Below are 9,004 nucleotides of genomic sequence, written 5' to 3' on the forward strand. Positions count from 1 at the left end.
TGACCTGCCTAACCCTTGATCTGAGGCAGTTGATGGATGTGCCACTGTATCATAAATCAAGAAACTATGTGTGCACAGTTCTTGCACATTAAATTAGTCATGCCAATAGTAGTTCTATCTGGCTTTGAGGGCAATCTGGCTGTGACAATAGTTTCATCTGTTCGTTTTCATAGTAGAGGATTACATAGCGACTAATTCAAACAACAACTTTTGGAACTTGAAACAGAATATGATGATCAAGGGTACAGTCTTCATCCCACTTACTTGAGAATAAAAAATGAAATGGACTGCCTTCGAGTCGATTCTGACTTATGGCAACCCTATGAATAGGGTTTTGATGGTAAGCGGTATTCAGAGGGGATTTATAATTGCCTTCCTCTGAGGCTGAGAGGCAGTGACTGGCCCAAGGTCACCCAGTGAGCTTCATGGCTGTGTGGGGATTCGAACCCTGGTCTCCCAGGTTGTAGTCCAACACCTTTACCATTACACCACACAAATTCAATAGGGCCTACTTATGAGTAGGGTATGTTTAGGTTTGCATTTAGTATACTATTGTGAAGTAATGGGAATATGATGAAGCACTCTATGAGCTGGGAGCTGAAATACAGCTTTTCACAAAGAGCAAGGGAAAACCTATTGCAGATCTTAGTGATCGCAAGTGTAACCCTTATGTAAAATTCATGGTCAATATTGCTTACAGAGCTCAATATCCAATCACAAGGGCCCAACCAACTAGTTACTTCACTGTGTACATATGTATCATCGTTAATATATCTCCAGACTTGGTGTAATGTGAGTACAGAATTGCTAAGAACATAAGAAGATCACACAACTTGGGTTGCTGGTTACTGAGTTCAGATAATTGGTCAGTTGCCTGCTTTGGATGGGGTCGTACTCCCTCTGAAAGAGCAGGTCTGTAGTCTGGGGGTGCTTCTGGATCCATCTTTGTCGCTAGAGGCCCAGGTGACCTCAGTGGCTAGGAGTGCCTTTTACCAGCTTCAGCTGGTAAGATAGCTATGGCCATTTCTGGACTGGGATAGCCTGACCACTGTTGTCCATGGACTGGTAACCTTCAGGCTGGATTACTGTAATGTGCTGTGTGTGGGGCTGCCCTTGAGGTTGGTCCGGAAGCGCAGCTGATGCAAAATGCGGCGGCGAGACTGCTCACTGGGGCAGGGTATCGCCAACATGTCACCCCGCCGCTTAAAGAATTGCACTGGCTACCTATTAGCTACTGGGCTAAGTTCAAGGTTCTATACTTGGGACCAGGATACCTAAAAGACCATCTTATCCCTTATATACCCAGTCAATCACTGTGCTCTGCAGGTGAGGGCCTCCAGCAGATGCCATCTTATCAGGAGGTCTGTTCCACACAACACAGGAAATGGACCTTTAGTGTGTTGGCACCTACCCTTTGGAATTCCCTCCCCTTAAATATTAGACAGGTGGCATCTCTGTTATCTTTTCAGTGCCTACTGTAGACCTTCCTGTTTCATCAAGCCTTTTAAGTAGAGACCTTATCCCAGTCTGTGTTGGAATTGCTTTTTAATGTTTTTAAACCTTTTTTTAAAAATTAGATGTTTTTAAAAGCTTTAAAAAATGTTTTTAAAGATGTTTTGTTTTAATATGTTTTTAATGGTTCTAATATATTTTAAATTTTTATGTTTTTATGATGTGTTAAAGTGTTTTTAGTGATTTTGTTTGCTGCCCTGGGCTCCTACTGGGAGAAAGGGCAGGATATAAATCTAATAAATAATAATAATAATAATCATAATCATAATCATAATAATCATAAATAACATGCACATTTAGTCCAGCATCTTGTTCTCACAGTGGCCAACTAAATGTCTATGGGATGTCCACAAGCAAGACATAAGTACAAAAGCATTCTTTCTACTTGTAAACCCAGCAACTGGTATGTTAGTCTTGTATAGTCCTCTGATACCTTGTGGACAGCATAAGATAGCATCATTTTGTAGTTCTTCTTTTCCCGGTAAAGTAATCAACATTATTGATTTGCAGCAGGCATTTGAACAGGTTAGGCTCTGTGGCTAATTCTGTAGTGTTTTGTTTTATATCGCTTTTATGTATTTATTACTTGTTAACTGCTTTCAGCAATAAACATATAAATGAATAAAATATATGCATCAGTATTTAAAATAAATATATGTTTATTTACCAAAGAAGGAAATTGCCCTGAGATATGAGGCTTTATGGAACACTTTGCCTCTACCCAAATCTTCCTACATTTCTGACACAGAATCTACTTTCCCCAAATTAACATGCCCAAATAGCGTCTCCTTGCCCGTATGAGGACTACTATACAAATACTGAGAAGTGCAACATTTCCTTTGTCTCTGGTGTCAACCTTACTGGGTTGGTGTGTATCAGGTGGCAAACAACTACTAGGGATGCAAAAGCAGTAACATCTGTCAAACATCCACCATTTTTGCAATGGCAATTTCTGCAAATTGAATTCAAATGCATTCAAGACCTTTTCTAATTTACTTCATTACATTGCAGAATATAGGTCCCCCAATTATTCTGAGTTCCGTTATTTATTTCATTATTTAAAAAGTCATTTTATTTATAAAATTTAATTTTGCTTTAAATTATAAATAAGAAAGTTGCAGCTTAAATAATGAAGCCAGATTCTTGCAGTCACACACATGCAAAGAGATTTTGAGTAGCTTAATTTCAGAACATGATCTATTGAATTAGAAGAACTCTATATGTAGGTAGGCAATTAGCAAGAATTTGCTGAACTGGACTCTCTCTTTCCCACATATAGAAACACGCCTATGTTTACACATGATAACATCTTTAACCAAGCCAGAAATGAATGCATAACACAAAAACATGTAGTACAAAATGTACCATCACAACATCTCAAGCCAGTGCATGAGACTAATAACAAATGATAAAAATTATGGCACTATTTGAAAACAGAAACAGATGTACCTACAGCAAATTGAATGGAAAGGACTCCAATTAATGGTAGGGTTTGTAGGCCATTTGTCACCTTGGAGCCCACAGGTATTTGCATCTGTTAGCAGCCCTGAAAGCTAGAGCAACAACAGGATACTGGATATATTTCCAATGAAAGGGGGGTGAAATCCAACCCTGGTGCACTTTTGAATGTAGAATTTGCAGAGAAGTGTACTTGCAGTATACAGTGCTGTGAAAAAGTATTTGCCCCCGTCTGATTTTCTGCGTTGTTGCATATTTTTGGCACTGAATGTTGTCAGATCTTGAACCAAAACCCAATATTAGAGAAAAGGGAAGGTGAGTGAACAAACACAACATTTTGATACTTATTTCATTTATTTATTAAAGAAAGTTAGGCAACACCCAAAGCTCCTGCCCCCCTATTAACTCAACCCAATGGGATTATTAGGGCCAGAAGTTTGAATATCTTGGTAAACAATCAGGCCTGCTTTGGGCCAGCTCTGCTCAATATAAATCTGACTAACTTTGGCCCTTGCCATCAGACTGAAGTTGCCAGCACACAGGTTCCAAAGCCACATCATGCCAAAATCAAAATAAATTCCTGAACACCTCTGGAAAACAGTTGTTGATGCATATCAGTTTGGAAAGGGTTACAAAGCCATTTCTAAGGCTTTGGGGCTCCACCGAACCACAGTCAGAGCCATACTGACCAAATGGAGAAGGTTTGGGACAGTAGTGAATCTTCCCAGGAGTGGCCTTCCTGCCAAAATCCCTCCAAGATCAAGGCGTAAAATCATCCAGAAAGTCTTGAAGGACCCCAGAACAACATTTAGGGATCTGCAGGCCTCTCTCACCTCAGCCATGGTCAGTGTTCATGACTCCACCATCAGAAAGACACTGTGCAAACATGGGATTCATGGCAGAGTAGCAAGGGGGAAACCACTGCTCACTAAGAAGAACATGAATGCTCATCTAGAGTTTGCCAAAAAGCACCTGGATGATCCTCAAGAGTTCTGGAACAATGTTCTATGGACAGATGAGTCAAAGATGGAACTTTTTGGGAGACATGGGCCCCATTATGTCTGGCAAAAACCAAACACTGCATTCCACATGAAGAACCTCATACTAACAGTCAAGCATGGTGGTGGCAGAGTCATGGTTTGGGGATGCTTTGCTACATCAGGACCTGGACGACTTGCCATCATTGAAGGGACCATGAATTCTGCTTTGTCTCAGAGAATTCTACAGGCGAATGTCAGGCCATCTGTCCGTCAGCTGAAGCTGAAGTGCAGCTGGGTCATGCAGCAAGACAATGATCCAAAACACACAAGCAAGTCTACATCAGAATGAACGGTTGAGGAACAAGAAATTTAAAGTTTTGGCATGGCCTAGTCAAAGTCCTGATGTAAACCCTATTGAGATGTTGTGGCAAGACCTGAAAGGAGCAGTTCATGCTCGAAAACCCAAAAATGTCCCTGAGTTAAAGCAGTTCTGCATGGAGGAGTGGGCCAAATGTCCACCACAGCACTGTGAGAGGCTGATCAGGAACTACAGGAAGCATTTGGTCGCAGTCATTGCTGCTAAAGGTGGCGTAACCAGGTTTTGAGTCTAAGGGGACAATTACTTTTTCACATGGGTGCACTGGGTGTTGCTTAATTTTCTTTAATAAATAAATGAAATAAGTATCAAAATGTTGTGTTGTTTGTTCACTCAGGTTCCCTTTTCTCTAATATTAGGGATTGGTTCAAGATCTGACAACATTCAGTGCCAAAAATATGCAACAACACAGAAAATCAGACGGGGGCAAATACTTTTTCACGGCTCTAGTTTTTCTAAGACATTGTCATCTGCACAAATAAACAGTGTCTCTAAATTTAAGCCACTTGCTTAGTTTTCTTTCTGTACGCATAAAAGGATCTGAAACACAAAATACGCCAACAATTCCAAATGAATGTTGTATTTGGGGTCCCCCACCCCAATTGTTGGGGTAAAAAATTCCAGCAAAACCAGATCCCAAGGGGCAGATTTTTGTGTCAGTACAAAATTTTATTTCTGAAAACCAAAAAGAGCATGGGACAAAAAATATCCCAAGAAACCTATTGATTTTTGCTATTGGGCTGCTTTTTGTCCTAGCCCAGCAGTGGAGAACCTCTGGCCTTCTGGCCTAATTACCCCATCATGCCTTCTCATTTGGCCCATGAGGCTGTTTCTGCCAAGCCTTTACCTCCTCTATACCTGATATCATATATGGTATCACCTGCATGGCGGGTAAAGACACGGGTGGGCCAAAAGTAGTGTCTGCAGTTGCCACTAATCAGCTGATAGGTGGTGCCTGCAAAGCATTGTGCCTTTGCAAGTGCTGCCCTGATTGCTGATACCTACACAACCCTGTATTTTGCAAGTGCCATCAATCAGCTGCTTGTTGACACTTGCAAGGTGCTGTGCCTTTGCCTGTGTGGTTTCAAACCATGAAAAGGGAAATGGGTCATCTGACATAATTGTGATGTTAGGTGATTGACAGGTAGGCAGCCCGACCTACCTGCCAAACTTGGTCTGTGGAGAGTGGGGTGAAATAGGTAAGGATTTCCTACCTGACACTGTCAGCCAAATTCAGTTCCTCACTTCTGTCCCAGGCAATGGAAAGCATTATCTGCTCAGCTCCAAGTTTTCCTGGATGAATCGGACTATATTCCAGACCCTTTCAATCAGGCTTCAGGCCTGGTCATGGGACAGAGACTGCCTTGGTCGCTCTGCTTGATGACCTACATCAGGCATCAGACAGAGGGAGTGCATCCCTGTTGGTTCTGCTGGACCTCTCGGCAGCCTTCGATACGATCGACCATGGTATCCTTCTGGGCCGTCTAGCTGGGATGGGATTGGGAGGCACTGTTTTACGGTGGCTCTAGTCTTACCTGACAGACAGGACCCAGAAAGTGGTGCTGGGAAAGTGGTACTGCTTGACCCCCTGGCCATTGGCCTGGGGGTACTGCAAGGTTCCATTCAGTCTCCCATGCTCTTTAACATTTATATGAAACCGCTGGGAGACGTCATCAGGAGATTTGGAGTACAATGACATCAATATGCTGATGACACGCAGCTCTATCTTTCCCTAGCACCTGATTGCAGGGAGGGAGTGCTCATCCTAAACCGGTGCCTGGAGGCTGTGAAGGGCTGGATGTGGGCTAACAAACTGAAACTTAATCCAGACAAGATGAAAGTACTGCTGGTCAAGGGAAAAACTGCACCAGGGACGGGGTTGCAACCTGTTCTGGATGGGGTTGCTCTCCCCTTGAAGGACCAGGTCCACAGTTTGGGAGTCCTCCTGGATCCTGCCCTGCTACTTGATTATCAGGTGGCTGCGGTAGCCAGGAGTGCTTTTGGCCAACTCAAAGTGGTCTACCAGCTGCGTCTGTTCCTGGAGGCAGTTGACTTGGCCACAGTGACACATGCATTGGTGACATCGAGGCTTGATTACTGTAACTCACTATATGTGGGGCTGCCTTTGGAAACGGTTCGGAAATTACAGTTGGTTCAAAATGCAGCAGCCAGAATGTTAACTGGAGCACGGCAGGGCCTCTGAGAGGAATTTTATCAGGGGGTACAAAGTTTCTTTTGGGCCCCTTCCCTTCTCCATTAGTCATTCTGTTTTTATCCACTACGGTTTTATGCCATGAGCTGTAGCCTGTAAGGTCAAAAAGGGTATGGAAGATGAGAGAGGGGTGGAGTGGAGCGCTCTGTTAATTTTTGCATTTAAGGCCTTATGCTTTTATACTCCCTCACGATAAATATAAATAAATATAAATAAAATAAAAGAGGATCAGAGATAAGAAAGCACATTTGATTTGAACATCTTTGTTTATGCTACAATACAGATGAGAAAGAATTCACATTGAAACAAGGTAGATAAACTTACTATTTACTTAAAAAAATGAGCTTTCCTGGCCTTTTTTTGTGAAAAATTTCAAATCACAGCATGAAAATTAATTCTTCTGGCAATGTTTGATTCAATACTTAGCCTGGCCAATCCACAAGACGTTCCTGAGACATTGTAGACCTTAAATAATTCTTAATCAGCTTAAGTTTGCTAAATGACCTCTCTCCAGAAGCTACTGTTGCTGGAATTGTTAATAGTATTCTTAAGCTAACACAAACATTTGGAAACAGGTCACCAAGTCTGTACTCTGTTAACAAGTTCAACAGATCTAATGGCTTTAACTGTGCATTTACAAAATTTACTTTATGTACTGAGGGTAAATGTTGCATTTCTTTTCCAAAATCATCACCATTAAGGTCAGCAGGATATTGCTCTGATAAAGATAAAGCTTTTCTCTCCATATCACTTTCGGACATGGTGAGATATTTCCACAAGAAATCAAATTTTTCTGCCAACTGCTTTAACAGCATTGAAGCGGACAGTTAATCCTGCTATAACATTGTCTACCAAAACATAAAACACACACTTTCTGAAGTAGGCCTCTTCTGGAGTATCATCTGTGTCATTCATTTCTTCCAAGTTAGCATCAGGTGTGCTGCCATCATGCGGCCTTGCCCTCTTGCGCCTAACTCCATCACATCTACGGGAGAGTTTTATTTCTATATTTAGGTTTGACGCAACCAATTTGGCTTCATTCCACATGCATTTCCAGTTCTTTCGAAGTTTTGTCAGCTCTGTGAGGAGAGTTTCTATGTTTGCTACTTCAACATCCAGTGTGGCATCTCTAATATCTATGCCAGCTAATATTTTGTACCACACGGCCGACATTAACACACACGCAAAAGATGTCACATATAATAAAACTCCATGGACTTCATTTCTTGTTTTGGCCGTCAAATTTAGTTCTAGGAGGTCTTCCAGTGCTAATTTAATCCAGGCAAGTGAGCTGCAAAAGGCTTTACACATTCAACACTATCAGACCATCTTGTTTCAGGCATACCATGAAGAGAACAACCAATACGGTTTTGTAGTAATTCCCACCGCTTAGCACTGGAACTGAACAGGTGGTTCAGATTGCCTCTCAAGCAAAATGTGTTGTTTCACAAGATTCGAGCATTCTGCAATAAATTCATTTTGTGAGTCAGGGGACAGATAATGAACTTGAAGCCGCTCACTCCTTTTCTGTGACTCCTCTACACTTAGCACATGTTCCTGAAGGATTGGGTCCCACCTGGAGAGCAGTTCAATGAGTCCTAAAAAGTTTCCATTGTTTGAATCACCAATTCGATGGGATGAACCAGTAAATGCTAGACCACATTCTCCCAAGAAGAGTACAACATCGTGTTAGAGTAAACAAATATTGCATGGTCACTTTAAGGGATATTTGGGAAATATCCCATGTACCTGTTTACCATGATGTAACTTCCTAATGGGTGGGGTTTAGTTACCTGACTTCCTTCTCCTTTGTCCTGGGGGATTTTTGACTATTCTCTATTGCTGATCTATCCACCATTGAGAGAGGCTGCATGGCACAGATGCTCTCTCTGAGAGCATCCATACTGAAGACTAAGATGGACTGAGACTATTTTTCTTTCATCTAAGCTAAAACCTATGTTTCTGAACATATGCAGAATTTGTGAATAAACATTCTTTTCTTTTACCTAAAAGATTGTGTCTGTTGTTATTTATATAGAGAAAGGTGGGGCTGGTTATATTCTCATTTTGCTGCTTGTATTTTTACAACTCTGCTAAGAAATAGGACCAACCAAATTAGTTCCTATTTCTGTGTGTATTTTTATAATACCGAACACATAGATGATGCTTTTTAAAAGGTTGTACTATTTCACAGCTTCAGTTTTGATTGACACTTCTCAGATGATGTCAACTCCTGTCCCAGACAGCAGGCGCCTTTCTAGTTCTCGCCAAGCTAGGTAACATTCTCTGTGACTATTGCCTTTTTCAAGTTTTGGGATCCTGTAGGAAAGTTTCCATCACTTCCCATTAGAATCCCAGCCTTCAGCAGATACCAGTGCAGACTTAGACACAGAAGTGCTTGTCTTGACTGTCTTGTGCCAAAATAATCGACATGGAAAGCAATATAAAGCTTGTTTCTGTTGACTC

This window comes from Rhineura floridana, chromosome 3, assembly GCF_030035675.1.
Source record: "Rhineura floridana isolate rRhiFlo1 chromosome 3, rRhiFlo1.hap2, whole genome shotgun sequence".
Classification (NCBI taxonomy): domain Eukaryota; kingdom Metazoa; phylum Chordata; class Lepidosauria; order Squamata; family Rhineuridae; genus Rhineura; species Rhineura floridana.